Source organism: Podarcis erhardii, assembly GCF_964252035.2.
Source record: "Podarcis erhardii genome assembly, chromosome: 10".
Taxonomy (NCBI): domain Eukaryota; kingdom Metazoa; phylum Chordata; class Lepidosauria; order Squamata; family Lacertidae; genus Podarcis; species Podarcis erhardii.
In genome coordinates this window covers 36038141-36057301 of record NC_138500.1, presented here as the reverse complement: position 1 = coordinate 36057301, position 19161 = coordinate 36038141, and the positions used below count along the sequence as shown (strand labels likewise).

Sequence of the window (19161 nt, the reverse complement as noted above, 5' to 3'; positions counted from 1 at the left end):
AACAAGATGAGTTGAGGCTGCAATCCTATATTTACTTACCACACAGTGACTCTACTTCTGTCTAGACATGCATACAATTGTGCTGTATGCTAGTAATTCTCAAACTGGTTTTTGTGTGCACTTCCTTGAAGCATGTTTCTCCACATCCTCCTATATTCTATACTGACACCTCAAGAATCTTGTTAGCATCATTTTGCATATGGATCTGCCATATTGCACCTGACCAGCAGGATAGTATAGAGGAGGCACCTTTTCATAGTTCTCCTTGGGACTTGGCTATACAGCTGCAAATAAAAAGTTTTAAGTGTGCTTTAAGTGCAATATACAATATGACACTAGATGGCGATGGTGAGTCTTATGGAAAATTTACTGTATTTTTTAAAAACACTTTTCCAAAACATTTTCAGAACGGTTTTTATATGTGTGTAGATTCCTCTCAAATTAACTCTTTTTGCATCCTGCAGCTAGTGTGGTGAATCTAGTCTGCAGGTGTTAGTGTGTATACATAAGACAGGATGCAAAGCTCCCCAACTAATTTGCATGCAAAACAAGCAGACAAAAACCCACTGCCAGTCTCTCCAGTGTGGACTAGCAAAAAATTTTTTGAGGCTTTTCAGGGTCACTACTGCACCTTTAACTAGAAACTTCCTCATTGGAGTGTCTGACACAAACTGCTTCCTGTTCATTGTGGCATGGCATAGCTGGTTAACTAGTTCTTCTTCTCCAACAATGGGAGTTTTAAATTGCAGGTTTCTTTTCATTTCTTTAATTTTCTTTCATTTCTTTTTGACTGTGAATAGTGTCATTTTACTTTTTTTTTTTAAAGTGGAAGCTTGGGGAATTGTACAATTATGGGGAAATTAAGAGGTAATTCATCACTAAAGTCACAAAAGGCAGCTTCTAATTAAAATTCCAGGTGATGTTTGTTGAGTGGAGCTTACTCTAATAATAATAATAATAATAATAATAATAATAATAATAATACTCCACCCGTCTGGCTGGTATATAAAACATAATAAAATAGTAAACATTAAATAGATACAGACCATTAAAAGGATACAGACCATGGCGATGCCCATTTCCAGAAACTATAGCACTAATGTAGGAGTTAGGTAAGGGGCGTGGGTGGCGCTGTGGGTTAAACCACAGAGCCTAGGACTTGCCGATCAGAAGGTTGGCGGTTCGAATCCCCGTCATGGGGTGAGCTCCCGTTGCTCAGTCCCAGCCAGTGGCGTAGCGTGGGGGGTGCAGGGGGGGGCCCGGCCGCACCGGGCGCAACATCTGGGGGTTAGGGTTAGGGTGCGCAAATCCATGGGTTAGGGGGTGCAAATTACCTGCCTTGCCCCGGGTGCTGACAACCCATGCTACGCCACTGGTCCCAGCTCCTGCCAACCTAGCACTTCAAAAGCACCTCAAAGTGCAAGTAGATAGGTACCGCTCCAGCGGGAAGGTAAACGGCGTTTCCGTGCACTGCTCTGGTTTGCCAGAAGCAGCTTAGTGATGCTGGCCACATGACCTGGAAGCTGTATGCCAGCTCCCTCGGCCAATAAAGCGAGATGAGCGCCGCAACCCCAGAGTCGGCTATGACTGGACCTAACAGTTAGGGGGTCTCTTTACCTTTAGGAGTTAGGTGGAGCCACAATTTTAGTTCTACTTCTACAAATGATTGCAGAAAAGCAAAGTGTCAGCAGCGTTAAGGGCTTCAGTATGGAATAGGTCTAGGTGAGAAACCTCCTACAGTACCTGAAATCTAATTTTCTCTATTTACAGATTATTATTATTTTTAACAGGAGAAAACGTGTAGCAATGCTAGCGCACGAGTTTGTGAGAGGTTTCCACAACTTCCAAATGAAGGCGGGGAATTAAATGCTGCTTTTGCAATAAAAAGGCCCTGTGACCATAGAGCAGAAGATGCAGAATTTGTTTTTTATTTGTAAGGGGCCTTCTCACACCCTTGGGTTAGGTCAGAGTGGATTTGTAGCTATGACCAGGGTGTGTGGGTGGAATTTGGGAAGGATACAGTTGGGACTGGTGGAATGCAATCTCATATATGGGATGGGGGCCTCAACCAGCGTTGAGAAACACTGGCCTATATCCTCCAGTATACCTGTACAATTAATGAGCCTTTTGTTGAATAGCAGATGGAAAGAAGCTTATGTCCTTTATATATGAGAGTGCAAAGTTAAGAACCTGCTTCCTTTTCTATCTTGCTGGCTCACAAAGGTTAGAAACAGCACTGGTGAGCCAAGTTAAATTCTGGCGTTACATTCACTGCATAGTTAAGAGTTCCTATCTTTTAAAATTTTTATGTATGTTATTAAAATTGTAATAAATATGCAATCTCCTGTCCTATTCAATTTATTTCTCTCTTTCATCAAAGATGAGTTCCCACTGACTCTGTGAAGATAGTGAAGTCCTAGGCATTGTAGTGGAGAAATTAAGGAGCCTGAGGCAGCAGCAACTTCCTACCTAGCCCTTTCATTTACACTTAAAACACCCTCGGGGGGGGGGGACCTTTTTATGGGACCCCATGAAAGAAAGTGAAAATGATGAAAACTAAACTTGGTGTGGAGTTCGTTCAGTTGGATGACCTTGAAAAGGAAAAAAAGGAAAGGAAAAGTAAACCCTTTCAGGACACAAAACACACACACTTTGAGACCTAGATTAACCTCAGTGTTTGAACTAAGCAATGCACATGCTTAATGGTCTCTTAACTATATTCTCCTCAACATTTATAACCATTCTATTTTCCTTTTGGATTTTTATATATATTACTAATTGCTACCTGCCAGCTTTGCCTCTCTGCTTTTCAATTTACCGTGTAAACTCCCTTAATATATGTTGAAATGTTTGCACAAACTAAAATAATACACCTGTTCTGTCAAATGCCTCAGACAATCACATCTAGATTAGAGGCTTGCAAAAACATGCATTTAAAACTTGACAATGCATGCACAGAATTTAACCACGTATAACATAGCATTCCAAGCTGTTTATTCAACTATAATTTGTTTTACTATGAAGGAGCCATTTGGCTTTGCTAATGGTGTATATATCTAGCATTAATGCATCTTCTCTCGAACGTTGCCATTATTTCCACATTTCAAACTGAAGAAAGAGATGAAACAGTAAATACTGAATAGATATATACAGTGGTACCTCGGGTTAAGTACTTAATTCATTCTGGAGATCTGTTCTTAACCTGGAACTGTTCTTAACCTGAAGCACCACTTTAGCTAATGGGGCCTCCTGCTGCTGCCGCGCCGCCAAAGCACGATTTCTGTTCTCATCCTGAAGCAAAGTTCTTAACCCAAGGTACTATTTCTGGGTTAGCGGAGTCTGTAACCTGAAGTATATGTAACCTGAAGCGTATGTAACCCGAGGTACCACTGTATAGATATATCTCATGCTTTCCACATGTGTATGAAACTTTCTGCCTAGCAGTTTATCACCTCATTTCAAAAACTATACTGCAGTTCTTAAGTAATTATAAATTGTGAGGTCCACAAGCTGCTACAAGTGTTTCACTTCTAGAGTTCCAGGCAAGGAAATACTGGAAGGGCATGGCAATAAAAAGGCTTTGCAAGATGTCAAAGTCCACATCCTGATAGCTGGCTTCTTTCCTCATCAATATGAAGAATATTGGCTTGCTTTGGAACCTCAGGCCCATGAACTGGTTTAAAGGGCAAGCTGGGTCTATTTCAGTACTTCTGAACAAAAAATATAAAAAGAGCCTTGCTGGGTCAGTCCTAAAGCTTAGCGAATCCAATCTCCTGTTTCTCACAGTGGCCAGCCAGGTTTTTTGTGAGACGTCCACAAGGATGATATGTTGACAACAGCCTTCTCTTGCTCCTGTAATTGGCCCCTATTCATAGACACGCCATCTCTGATCATAGATGTAGCAGGTAGCTATCATGACTGGTAACCATTGATATCTTCCATGAATGTACTTGCCTACACTCCCTTTAAATGCTACCTAAATAGTGGCCTGAAAGTGGCCTGAGGTAGACCAAACCTGGAAAAGGCATAGGAAAAATAAAGTTTTGGAAGAGGATCAATTGCCCAAGTCTATATCCTGAAGTTTGCCTTCTTTCTTCTTCAATGTGAGGAATACTGGTTTGATGTGCAATTGCCTCAAGTCCTGATTTAAGGGACAAGTATAAAGGAACTGAAAAGATATCAGAGCAATTTACAACAATTATATAGGCAATAAAAAGAACATCAGAACTAAAAACACAGTTCACTAACTACTTCAGCAAGACTGTGGAAGAATTCAGTAGCCTATCTGCTTGTACACAAACCTTGTATGGCCTCTTAGCCCTAAAAATCACTGGATCCTTAGGGATCTTTATGGCACATCATGGGGTGCAAAATGTATTGTCAGAGACCCCAGAGAACCAAATAAATTAGCAGGGTCTTTTGTTTGAAGCCCCTTGCTTATGGGAATTTACCAGCAAACTACCAGCAAAGATGGTGCATGTGCATATTAAGGAGTTCTGACTGGCATTCTAGGGTGACCTTAAATAGTTATGCAGGAAAAGAAATATAAGCAGGATAATCATCTGAGTTGGTATGCAACTAAGTTTTACTCAGATAGACCCATCAGAATTAAACTACCTACTCTTACTTTTATTTGTTTACACAACTGATATATTGCTACAATGGTTTCCAAGCAATATCTAAACAACATCATGTTCATTAATTTCAGTGGGTCCCCTCTAAGTAAAACTTTGTTGAATACCATACATTGTGTGGTAGTGCTGCAGGACTGAACATGAGGAAACCTCTCAATTTTCAGAAATGAATTCACAAGTTATAATCTGTCAGCCAAGAGATTATGAATTAAACTGCTTGGCTAGAAATGGTTTTTATTGCAAGTGCCGTAACTTTATAATTTATGGGTTTTATATGGCAAATGCTAGTAATATGGCAAATGCTAATAAACGCTCATATGTAGGATTTGATTTTATAAGGGTAATACATGTTCCACAGCACTGCTACTTTTAGATAAGAAATTGTGTGAACCTCACATGTACATTGTCACATAATGTTCATGTGGAGGAGCCCAGCAGGTGGCAGGCTTCCCATCACAGTTATGCACAAAAACCCCAGCACATCTGTGTTCAACACATAAGACTTTGAACATGCAGAGTTTAGATAGAGGTTTCTCTTTCTCTCTCCTTATAAAATAAACTTTCAGATATGATTGTGGCTGGAATATTTAAGCATCTCAGTCAGAAGACCTTTTTTAAAACCCAGCTAGCTTTAATTTGATTTCTTTAGATACAGTACTTAATCTTTCCTGAAAACATGATATAGTAGTAAATTAATGGTTTGCTGACCATTTCATACGGTGCTGTGATATGAATGATCAGTAGACAGGGCAACAGTTATCCTGTTGTTGTTGTTACTGCTGCAGTTAAACAGATATTCTGACATTTAAATGGTTTATTAGAGACTCAAGTGAGTTCAAAGTGAATCCTGGCAATTTAAGAACTTTTTCCTCATCTCTTTTTGTGCAAGAGATGAGGCGCCTTCACAAGTATGCATGCAGTGCCAGCTGAAGTCCACCCACTAGGAACAAAGGTTTCAAAATTCTTGCTGCATCACTTGGATGCCAATTTCTGCTTTTGGTTACCACTCCCTGCCCATGAATGGTACAGCCTGAAGCAGCTCACTTCACCCTGCTACTTCAATGGGCTAGCTATATACACGTGTGTAGTAGCTGCTTTCCCTATTGTGCAGTACTGAAGCCTCGTAATTGGATTGGAAAGGCCCATGTGATTATTCACGGCCACAACTTCCTCTATCCACAAGTGTATTCACATTCACCCCAAGGAAGCACCTGTCTCCACAGCTGAGGTGTCTTCATTTGCATGGATATATGGAGATAAAAGAAGTTCAAAATTCAATGCAGGGACAAGAAAATAGCAGAAAGGACCTGAGACAGTGGAGGAGGCTGCAATACCTTGGAATTCTTTGGTGTGTAGAGAAAGGTTGTCTGTTCAGATAACAACCCTGAATCAACCATCTGTCAAACCTTTTAGAGTACACACAATAACACAAATGTGTAAAGGAGGATACTGTATTCCATAAATATTCTGTTTCACTGGTTTCACTTAGTTTCACACTGCCTGTTCCAGAAAATGAATAATAGTAGCATGCATGCATATATATATATATATATATATATATATATATATATATATATATGAATGATTTGTTGTTTGCTTGTGAAAAGATAACACATTATTTTAGAAAAAAATCAATGTTGGGTTATATTGGTTTGTTTTGAGAACATGAATTTGCCATGGGTAGGTAGACTGATAGATTTATTTTAGACATCTGTAAAAAACACATCAATAATACCCTTTGTAAAGTTTTCCAATGGAATTCCTGCTGCAACATGACAAAGGCATTTGTCAACGAGAATTGCATCGCTTTTTTCATTCCACCCCCACCCACTGTGGCCCTTTTTTGGGAAAGGAGGACACAAATTTAGTCACAGTGCAATTTGTTAAAAAATCTACATGTAATATTAAAAACGTCATTGCTAGAAGTTAAGTGAATGGTTAAAGGCCACGATCCAGATTGTGCGTTTTGCATCTGCCAAGCTGTTTTCTTGTTTGCTTCCCTCCTCCCTCCCTCCCACCATGCTGCAGCTTTGTCTGTGGATAAGCATCTATGGTTTAATGGAAAATTATATTTGGCATCATGTGGTTGCCTATGTACTTTCATTAACAAATAAAATAGGAGAATTTTAATGAGATGCACTGATATCAAAGTGTTTGCTGCTTAGCCACATTAGATATATGATTTGCTGTCATGATAATGAGTTGCATATTAACTTTGTTTTATTGACTTTATAACGATGTATGACTGTGGGGAGGATGACAGATAGCGCACAGGATTGTTGTGGGGGTAAACAAAATTGATTTGTAAAGCACTTTGTAATGTAAAATATGCAATAGAAATATAGAATTGAATCCAGACTGAAATCAGTGGAATTTAAGATAGTCATGACTAACTTAAGTCCCATCTATTTCAGTGGGTCTACTCTGCCTAAGTTCTCAAACCAGAGTGGTTAATAGGTGATGCTCAGAATGCCATTGGACTTGAATTCCCATCATCCATGACCATGGAGCATGCAGGCTAGGACTAATGGGAGTTGGAATCTGACACCTGGTGGTCACAGGTTATGTAGCTGCCCCTGCCTGTTTTCAACACATTACAGTGGTACTTTGGGTTACATATGCTTCAGGTTACATACGCTTCAGGTTACAGACTCCACTAACCCAAAAATATTACCTCGGGTTAAGAACTTTGCTTCAGGATGAGAACAGAAATCGTGCTCTGGCAGCAGCAGGAGACCCCATTAGCTAAAGTGGTGCTTCAGGTTAAGAACAGTTTCAGGTTAAGAACGGACCTCCGGAACAAATTAAGTACTTAACCTCAGGTACCACTGTACTCTTGAAGTTGTTCTACTGTAAAAAGGTAAAGGGACCCCTGACCATTAGGTCCAGTCATGGCCGACTCTGGGGTTGCGGCGCTCATCTAGCTTTATTGGCCGACAGCTTCCGGGTCATGTGGCCAGCATGACTAAGCCGCTTCTGGCAAATCAGAGCAGCACACAGAAACGCCGGAGCGGCACCTATTTATCTACTTGCACTTTGATGTGTTTTCAAACGGCTAGGTTGGCAGGAGCAGGGACTGAGCAACGGGAGCTCACCCCGTCGCGGGGCTTCAAACCGCCGACCTTCTGATCAGCAAGTCCTAGGCTCTGTGGTTTAACTCACAGCGCCACTGTACTACCCTATTAATAAAAAGTGGCTCTTTAATAGATCTTGCTTTACTGTTTGCTTCTTCAAAAATAAAATAGGTCTATAGTCTCCCTGGCTGAAATGGAATAGGGCAGATTGCAGCAATAATAAATTTATTTGATGGGCTTACAAATGAATGACCTGATCTTGTCGCCTCTTAATCAACCATGCGATGCACTCATAAGATAAAGGCGCTGCTTTTATCTCTGACAGAAACTGCAGAGTGTAGTATAGTGTAGGAATGTCAAATTAGGACTGCAGAAAGCCAGGTTCAAATCTCTGCTCCAGCATGAATCTTCCTGAGTGACCTTGTTTCAGTTTTTAAACCTAACTTATTGTAGAGTTGTCTGAGAAGTGGGTAGCCGCATACACCACTCTGAGCTCCCTGGACGAAGGGGGTGGGGGAAAACGTAAAAAATAATGTAGCATTGATGGCTGGACAGTGGCCTAATGATGACAGCATGCATGGCTATTGCATATTGTTTGTGGTGATGGGTAAGAGATTCAGAAGAGGCAGGGTCACAGGCAGATCTGCTATTTGTATAGTGAAATATAGGGATAGATGGATCTGTTTCAGTTTCATGTCAGTTTTCTGTGAGGTTAAGCATTATTCCATTCTCTCCTGTTTTATGTAGATTAAAAGAAACAACTCATGAAAAATAGCATTTAAATTGTATGCAGTTCTCTCCCTGATATACCAGTTTAGTAAGCTCTTTCTCCTAAATTTTTCTGCTTTTCTATGCATTATTCCCTAAAATATGCATGTTGTGTGCGTTTCCCCCCAAAATGAGTATTTTTCTATTTGTTTTTGAACCAATACTACATCAAAACATTGGGAGATGTTCTGTCCTGATCCACGTATATATTTAGGAGCTGTGAATTGTGTTTTAGAATGTATTCCTACATCATAGTGGCTGCCTCCAGTCCACCTCTCCTAAACGCTGTCACCTTTTGGGTAACTATAGTCTAGTAAAGGACCAACTGTCAAAGCATTTCTCCTGTGTTCCATTGCTCCCTTCCTGTTCTGCTCCTTGTGAGTTTGGACTGGGGAAAGAGTGGGGAGGGGGGACTTGGTTTCTCAAGCTCAAGGGAGTCACCATAAAGTCCTGTCCCCAATCTACATGACCTTGTGCTATGGCATCAGATTCAGTGGGCTCTTGCAAGCCACACAATGGTTCCTTGATTACTGATGGGAAACCCATTTGGCTCCTTAGCTAGTGACAATCCAAATAAATGTTGTGACCACTGTTGGATTCCATGGTCATGACAACTCCACACTCCTCTAAGACATGTCCCTTTTTTTCTTTAATAGTCTTTAATCCTTAATGATATGAATTGTTCTTCATGCTTATTATGGAGCTGCAGCTGTACCCTGCACTGCAGAGTTATACTCAATATATAACTCAGTGTTCTTCTTTACCTTTTCCCAAATGGTTTCCTTCATTTCGTCCCATGTACTTTTAAGTGGACTAAGGATGGAAAACTTAAAGAGAAACTTTTAAAATAATGAAACATGTTTATATTCATGCAAATAATCAGTGCTTTGTGAATAGTATTTCCCCCCCCCTCCAAAATTGCCATAGTAAATTTTATCAGCAAAGATCACATTGATATCTGTTTGTAGATACATTAACCTTGAATGTTCTTTAGTGGGAATCCATCAAAAAATATTGAGGGGTCTAATTATATTTATATGCATACAGTTTTGGAAAATACAGGTCAATTAATTGCTGAGATTTAATTTAGATATTTTTCACTGAATCTGCAATTCATGTTCATTTTGGCTAAATTACCCTTGTTTCTTCATCTTATTTGCAAAAAAAGGAAAGAAAAGACTTCTGCTTATTGAACTATTACTACAGGATCCAGCTTCCCCCCTAAATTACACACTTTTTGCATAAATGTGCCTAATTACCTGAATTCAGTTTTGATTAGCAGTGTTAATTGATGCAGCTGTGGATGGGATCTGTTTACCTAAATTACCATGTGCAAACAGCAATACGTCTGAAAGTGAATATGCTGAACTGAAAATACTAATTAGCTGAGACAGATTGTTATTCAAGTCACATCTCAGGGCCTTTTTAATGAAAGCCTGGATATGTCAGGGCTTTATGATATGCAGACAGAAATCTCTATATTACATACGATTTCCTAAAGTTAATTCATGAGAGCAGATGGGAAGTCGTTTGGGTTTCTTGTGATTTACTTCTAGTGTTAAATATCAATATTGTGCTTTATTGACAACATAGACATTGTTTTGGAACTCCTTGCTTAAAAAATCATAGTGAATACTATGACAACAAAACCAGAATTTATATTTTGAAGCTAGCATGGCAGTGCTCAGATCTTCCAAGAGTTCTGATTACTAGGAGTACTTTGCACTAAGTACATTAGTGTGTCACCTGGAAGATGTTCATGGGACCAAGAAAAGTGCTCCTATATCTTTCAGGGGCATGAAGATCTGATTAAGGAATAGCGTAAGAAAGGGATAGACAAAACTGTTAATTTCAGTTTCTCTCTCCTCTTTCTCCCAGTCTTAAGTTTACTTTGCCACATTTCTGAATCAAGTTTGTGATTTTTTTCCTCTGAAAAGGCTATCCTTTTAGGACACATTTCTACTGTTATACAGACTTTTATGCAGTTTCCTAGTATCCACATGTTTGCAAGCAATTTTTCCTAATATAATCATTTTTGTATGTTTGAATCCAAAAATATATGCATTTTATACACTCATTCTGTACACACTTTTTTTTCTTTTTTAGAAGATCACAAAATTCATGATGTGAATTTTACAGGATCACTCATTTCATGTACTGTTTGGGGAAATGCAAGGTAGGTAGGTTCAAATTAAAATGTGACCAAACATAATTTATTCCCCATCCTTAGCACCATGAATATGAATCTGAAAAACAGAGACTGACTAGTAATCTCATTGCCCTCTGGTTACATATCTTCCTGGCCTTAGACACAATAGTTTAAGTGCTGTCTTGAGTTCATTCTGAGCTCATTTTATTTAGGTTTCCCAGCCATGACCAGAGGTTGCTGATGGACAGAAGGTTGACTCCAGGACTAAAGTGGCTTTGGGAAAAGTGTACTTTCTTGGTTAGTCCTTGTGGCCTTACCTGGCTAAATTGTCAGCACTCTGAGCATCTGTCCTTTACTCTTAGTGCACTAGGAGCAGTGGCGTAGCGTGGGGGGTGCAGGGGGGGCCGGCCGCACCGGGCGCAACTTCTGGGGTTAGGGCAAATCCACGGGTTAGGGGGCGCAAATCCACGGGTTAGGGGGCGCAAATCACTTGCCTTGCCCCGGGTGCTGACAACCCACGCTACGCCACTGACTAGGAGGATCCAGGACAGGTAGCAGTGGGCCTTACTAGGCTTCTGAGACCTTGGCAGTTCCCCAAGGATAAAAGACCTGCTGGTGTCGTTGTAATATTAAACCATAGTCTAGTGTAAAGTAAAGGTACTTTACACTAGGTCCAGTCGTGGCCGACTCTGGGGTTGCTGCGCTCATCTCACTTTATTGGCTGAGGGAGCAGGCGTACAGCTTCTGGATCATGTGGCCAGCATGACTAAGCCGCTTCTGGTGAACCAGAGCAGCGCACGGAAACGCCGTTTACCTTCCTGCCAGAGCGGTATCTATTTATCTACTTGCACTTCAACATGCTTTCGAACTGCTAGGTTGGCAGGAGCAGGGACCGAGCAACGGGAGCTCACCCCGTCATGGGGATTCGAACCGCCGACCTTCTGATCGGCAAGTCCTAGGCTTTGTGGTTTAACCCGCAGCACCACCCGCGTCCCATGAACGTCACTCTCATACTTTCCCTGTTCTCTCTCCTCTCTGCTGTGACTTCAAGAAGCAGATTGGAAGCATTTTCTTCCTTTTAAAACAAATCTCAGTTTATCCTCAGGGCTTGACACCTGTGGAAGAAAATGCTTTGCCTCTTTCATTAAAAAAAATATGAAATTGCTGCTCTTCCTGCAAAATCAGCTGCGTAGGACAACTGCTCCAACCTTTTATATGAAAAGCTTACATCTTTGAATGACCGTGTTGCATATATTTTTGAAAATCTGAGTTGGCTGTAAGGGTGTGAAGATTAATGTGTTCTGTTGCTGAGAAAGTGGCTAGAGAGATGTCCCCGCCTCCCTCATAATATTGGAATTTGAGGTTCTCCAATGAAGCTGACTAGTAGAAGATTCAGGATGAAAAAGGAGGAAGTGCTTCTGCACATTGTTAAATTATGGAATTTGCTCCTATAAGATATGGTGATAGCCCCAACATAGAATGCTTTAAATGGGGTTAAACAAATTCATGGAAGCTGCTATGATGGGCTGTAGACTATCTCCAGGATGAGCTGTAGTGTGCCTCTGAATATGACTGGAGAGCATCAGTGGGAGAAGGCATTTGTGCTCATTTTTGCTTGTGAGCTTCCTTTAGGCACCTGGCTAGCCACTGAAGTACACAGGATGCTTTACTAAAAAGCCCTTTGGTCCAGCAGGGCTGTTCTTGTGTTCCTTAAGAGTGAGTTGCAGCGGCGAGAACAGATTTAACCAGATGGATTCTGGCTGAAATTCTTGCTCTGCCACAACCTTCTCTCAGTCCAACCTACAGGGTCGTTGTAAGGCCACAATGGGTGAACTCTGTACATTGCTCTGAGATAACCAAATAGGCAGAGTAGGCACTGGCCTATGGCCCCCATGCCTTTTAGGGGTCCTGCAACAACAGATCAAAATAATATTGACTTGATCTTGAAATAAAATTATAATCAAGCTTTCTTAGTTCAGTGTTATCCCACTAGAGCACACACATGAGAGGGGCCAAGATTTCGACTACCTAGGGGTCTCCACAGGGTTTAATCCAGCACTGGAAAGGATAAGTTAAAATTGTAATCAATAAAAACCCACTGCATTGTGGTGACAGAGATATTATGTCATTTTTTTGTTTGCTGACCCTGCTTTGTCAGACTTAAGCTACACAAACCACTTTATTATGTGGTGGAATCATTCGTGGGCTGCACCATTTTAGACTGTTGGTGAGGCATTGTGCTTTTGAATGCTCATCCTCCTCAAAGAAAGCCCTCTCATACGTAGAAAACTTGTATGGCAGAGATAAGTCTAGCCATAACTCTTTATGGTTTTCTTTGTGCAGAGAATTTTTCTTTTAAAAAAATACAGTTCTGTAATTCCCTCACCTGTACAGCCTAAAGTGTAACTACTAGGAATGTTTGTACATGATAAGGTGTTTGTACAGATTGAGAATTATACAAACATTACCAGGAATTGCCTATTTGTGCAATACATGGTTGCAGCACTCTTAAGACACTTGAAGAAAGAGTTGAATCCTAATCACGTTTACTCAGAAGGAAATCCCATGCAGTTTAATAGGATTACTTCATAAATGTTGTTAGGATTTGAGCCTAAGGATTACATATCAGTCTAACAACAAAATGCAGCATCAATGTCTTATAGGTGAGAAAATGATGGGATAACATGAAAATATCAAGGTCAAATAGTAACAATCTTGCAGCATATTTTTTTAACTTGCTTATAAGACCTTTAGGGCAAGAATGATGCCTGTCTTTGTGCAATGCAAAGCACAACAGCTCCAGTGAGCCCCCTCACAGTCTCTTGGTGCTACTGAAATATAAGTATTAAATAATTCAAGACTAATAAAGATAGGAAACTGCAGAGCTAGAGGGAAGCAACTCTGCAGCTAAAGCTGAACAGAGGTTGATAAAATATTGGACCTTGTTTTAGTGATATCAGCAGAAGAAGCCGTAATGCTGTGTGTTTCTGTGAAAACCATTCAGCAAAAGTATTGTCAGCAAAGTTTCCAACGCATAAGGGATTTTAGAGGTCTGATCCTCAAGATATCGCTTATGTCAGTTCTAGATCCTACAAGGGTCGCAGTGTCACAGCAAGATCAACAACCATTCTTATTTCTCCTCTGCAGACACAAGGCTGATTTCCTCATTATGTCTTGATCAGTTAAACTCACTAGAAAATTATGTTAATATATCAGTTTCATATCATATACATGTCATTTGTGTTGAAAGAAGCTGGTAATCATCACATTTGGAGGAGGTGCAGATTGTAATATTTCCTTCTTCACAGAACCTCAAGCAGAAGTATATTGTTGCATGACACCCAATCTCTGGACGATGCAAGATTCCAGGGGTTCCAGGGCTCCTTTGAAGGGTTTGGTTTCCTTGGAATGAGGGGCAGTTGAGATTGTGGTATCTTTATGATACATGGTCTGTTTACACAAATACACAACCTGAGCCTACAATAGAGGGGCTTGCAGCATTGACACCCCAAAAAGTTTTTGCTTTTCCCACAGTTGCAGGATCGATTCAAACAGGAATTGGGCACGGCTCTGTCTCTCCCAGCTGCCCATCCTGCAACTTGCTGCTTCTTGCCTCTCGCTCTCACACACAACTCCCAACTCTATCCTTTGTCTTCCTAACTACCAGTGAGTTCAGGGCAGGGGGCCCATCCATTTTCTCTTTGGCACAGAGCAACTTCCTTTGTTTCCTTAATAGCCCATCCTTAGAAAGCCATTACCCCACCAGGAAGCTAGCTTGGCTCTTCCAGGAATTGAATCTGTCCTGTATCCAGGAATTAGAAGGGGCCTCAAGCATACAGCCTACCCTTGTCTCCAAACTCATAACAATATTTAATAGTATTTAAACTAATTATGCCTAAGGACATTTGTTGAAAGCTGCTTCTTAAATGAATTTAGATTTAAGCCCCTAATTAAAAGAAAAACTAAATAATAGAATCATAGAATTGTGGGGCTGGACGAGACCCTGAGGATCGTAGCCTCTGGACCAGGAGGAAACAAGCTTGCTCTGTCTTCCCTTTAGATATCTGAAGATGGCTATCATAGCTCCTCTTAGTCTCCTATTTACCAAGCTAAATATACCCAACTCCCTCAACCATTCTTAATAAGGCTTGGTTTTCACATCCTTGGTCATCTTAGACACCCTCCTCTGTACACATTCTAACTTGTTAATATCCTTCTTAACTTGTGGTGTCCAGAACTGGACACAATATTCCAAGTGTGGTCAGAATAAAGTGGGACTGTTCCTTCTGTTGATGCAGCCTAGAATAGCATTAGCTTCTTTTCTTTTCTTTTCTTTTCTTTTTTCTTTTTTCTTTTTTCTTTTCTTTTCTTTTCTGCTTCTTCATCACATTGTTGACTTGTGTTAAGCTTGTGGTCTACTAAGACTCTGAGATTCTTTTCATATGTACTACTAACAAGCCAGGTGCCCACATCTTATATTTGTGCAGCTGGTTCTTCCTGCCTAAATGTAGAACTTTATATTTGTCTCTATTGAAATTCATTTATGTAGTGTGCAAGGTAGATGCTATAAACTCCTGACATTAGTCAAAAGATGGGAAATGGTATGTGTCTATCCCTCTCCAGTAAATTATTAAACAATTACTGCCAACCATTATTAAACCTTTTCTATCAACCATTGTTATCATAGTCGCCTGTTGTGATATTTTCATGCTGTATAGATACACAATTTGGATTTGCATTGCTAAATTGTGTAAACAGCCATCCGGTCTCCCAGAAGTCCTTAAGAACAATTGCTCCCCCTCGGGTATTTGTAATATGTGTTAAAGAAATACATAAGGGAAGGTGTAGCATGAGCATGAGAGCTCTGCCTGCTCAACATTTTTATCAGCTATGAGTTAAAGAGGAACCTTCTAAAGCCAGGAACCTCTGCAGTCATGGAAGCCACCCAAAAAATCAGGGTTCTAAAACACTTGGGTAGAGCAGAGTTGATAAATGACAGAGCAGCAGAGCCAGTGCATTCATCTGCATTGTGTGCTATCCTGGTATGTTAAATCAACACACATTAGTAATGCCTGTAGAAGTGTAGTAGCTACTGCCAATTTGGAAAAGCAATAAGAAAAAGAAGGTCCATATTGTCATAGGGATTAGGATTTACTGGCGCTTGTTTCGCATGACAGTTGATCTTGCAAGCAGATTTAGATCAGAAGTGATATTCTTGGGAATTGACAAAATGGCATGTTGAGCACACTGATTTGGCATGTATCTGTGTGCGATAGGAGCCCTGGGGAAATGAGCACCTGCATTTTGTCATTTTCAAAATGAAATATTGATGTGGGGCACATAAATTCAAAGATTGTATCCTCAGAGCTGAAATGTCTTTGAAAATCTGATACCTTCTGACTAGGTAGAGGTTGACTCATATTGGAATGCTAGAATCCCCCTCTATTGTTATTTATTTTTGACATTTATACCCTGCCTTTCTATAAAATACTCAGTATGGTGTAGGTTGTGTAGCTTTGCTGATCTTTCTTGCATTTCCTTTTTACTGGCAAATGTAGGCTTCATGCCTATGCTCCTGTGCTGGAAATATGTTTCATTGAAGCCAATGGGACTTCTGAGTAGACATGCATAAGATTGTGCTGTAAGTCTTCTAGTACTGTATTTGCTCTTTTGGTTGTATTCTTGAAATTTGTCTACCAGGATTGTGGAGGTGCTTAGAAGTCTAATCTTGAAAAGTATTTGATGGGATAAAATATTAGCACTCCCCTTTAAAACAACGTTGATTGTTTTATCTAAGGTTTATATTCTGGTTCTGATTTGCAAGCACTAATCACTCAAACGAAATGCTAAAATAAGCTACTATGATTTGTAAAGGACAAAGAATTCTTTACACCTTTTTTCTCTTTTAAAGGTGATGAAATATTAATCAGATTCTGCTGCAGCACATACAAAATTTAATCGCATTGTTCCCAAACCTCATTTTTGAAAGCTTATTCTCATGATATTATTGCCTGGAGCTAAATCAATGTTCACATGAGAGATTTGGTAAAATGAAACTTGTATATACAATAGATTCACAAGGCTTTTCTATTTTTATTATCTGCCTCCAAATATCTCTCATTTTTTCTTAGTGGGTAAGCTGACTCTAATGCATAAACATTGCAGTTAGCAAGTGAACCATACATTTTCCAGAGCCCCCTTAACTGTCTAGTTTCTTTTTAAAGGGTTGAAATACAAAAAGCTATGCTTCTAAGCAGTTTTGTGAATATTTTAATGAGCACTTTTAGAGATGATCAAGCCTGGATATATTCTCAGTAATATAATGCATGTCAGCTCTTCCCAAATAATGTCTGGTTGTAATTTTAATGAAAGTTCCAGCTATTTATTATCCTATCTATAGGCTATTAACAACCCAATGCATAAGTCACAGAACCAAATGAGATATCCAGTGGCCAACACAGTTAGGCCTGTAAATCAGGAGGAGTCACTCAAAACTGAGCTGCGTTCTTAAAACATCTTTATCTGTACTATAAAGAGCTGTGTTTATCTGGGTGGCGGGGAGCTGCTGGCAGTAATTGGCTGAGCTGCTGTGATGTCATGGGAAATTCCAGTTGCTGAAGGAATAAAGATATGAGTTTTGCCATAGTTATTCACATTCGGGAAACTCTTCTTAGACAATTGTACATGAGGTCACCATGCACAGAACCACAAAACAGAACCACAAGATTATTAAATGGGACTGGATATTTTGATTGTAGTATGCCAGTGACTTAACAACTGCACTAGTTCCATATCCATTTACAAACCCAGAGCTGGTCTAAATCAATGTAGCTTTGAATGGCTTACGACCAGGTTACCTGAAAGATTGCCTCCTCTTGCAGATGCCTTCCTGAACCTTAACAGTCCCTTTGGAGATCCTGCTTCCAACATATAACGTGAAGTGACTATTAAGCAAAGGGCCTTTTCCATATGGCGCTCTGTCTTTGGAATCACCTCACCAAGAAGAAGTTCATCTGGTGGCTTCTTTCTGATGCCAGGTGAAGACCTTTTTGTTCACCAAGGCTTTTGTGTTAAATCCAGAAGATTGTTTTGTGCTGTCTCTGTTGTGAGAGAGCTGTCTTTTATAATTTATTGTTTTAATAGTGATAATTATAGTTATTTGAAAGAAAACACATGTTAAAAACCTCTTTAAATGTGACATTTTGTGTAGATTTGTTTTATTAAATAGCACATTTATGTGGGAATGGGATAGAGCAGACTGATAGGTGAACACTTGACCGTGACATGGAGTGGAAATAAGAGTGATTTGTCAGTCCTCAAAAGCAAGAAATAAAAGCTTACAGATGTATCCTGCTTAAGATGTTTCTAGCTGGCACCTAAGAGACAATCACCTCGGTTGCAAATGAGGATTTCTAAAGAATTCCAGAACTGGGTTACCGCAGCTGGAAAAGTTCCTTACTTAGTTGACATCTGCCTCACCCTTTGAAGGAGGGCTCACTCAGAGAAGGGCATCAGCAGATGAAGTTAAAGTGAAGGCAGGTTGCCATAGTAGTAGATACCTTCTCAGGCATCTTATCAAAGTGTCTGCTGTTTAACTAAGCTCCAGGCTTTACTTGCTACTTCCAGAGTATTCAGGCATGGCTTTATTGTCTCTTTACGCTCCGCGACAGCAACAGTGGGGGACAACTTTAAACACTGACTAATTTCAGTTTCAAAGCATTGCAGTTCAACTGTTTAAATGCATGTTTAATTTTCCCTGGTTAACATATGCAAATAGTTTTCTTGTTTCAACCCTTTAAATAATTGAAGGAACTGTTGTTGTTTTAAAAAATTGTACACACACACACACACACACACACACACACACACACGTATCTATACACACACACGCAGCACCAGACAGTCCCAGTTTATTTGAAAGCCTCAACTTCAGTTACTGAAACAATGCTCAGTCTTCACATTCCTTTTAATAAGTGTGGTCTGTTAACCCTTTCTGTCTTCTAAAATGGCATCATGCTGGAGGGTTGAAAAAGTACAGTTTGGTTGTCTGTTGCTCTGAATGTATTGGTCATAGGCAGAGGAAATATGGAAAGATATGGAAATCTCTTTCCTATTCAAGTGGAAACTGTTTAGTGAGATTTGAGGCAGGTTCCATAAACATAATGTGGCAGATGAAGTCACAGAACCATACTTTGAAAAGTCCATTACAAATGTCTTGCAGCAATTGAACAGTGAATACTGATTTTGCGTGGTACGGCTGCAAGACAAATGACTCTGTAGTGAAAGAAAATCTAATGTTAATTAATCTTCATCAAGGTTTAGTGGATGATAGAATTTATGTGTTGTACATCTTACTGGATTGAAATTGCATGAGGAGAAGAAAGCCTGGCTATAATTCTGATGCTGCCATGTTGATTGCAAGTCATTTGGATAGGTTAACATTAAACAAATTTAATAGATTTTTTTTTAAAAAAATCCAGCCCTTCTAACAGCAAAGAGTACATTAAATCAGGGGGCATAGTTTTAAGAACTACCA

At 39.9% G+C, this 19161-nt stretch overlaps 1 protein-coding gene across 1 annotated transcript in view; it reads left to right on the top strand.

The window, feature by feature from the left end:
- The window catches only part of LOC309350999 (uncharacterized protein), a 103535-nt gene that overhangs the window by 73893 nt on the left and 10481 nt on the right, over positions 1-19161 (top strand). The gene's annotated exons all lie outside the window — the stretch shown is intronic.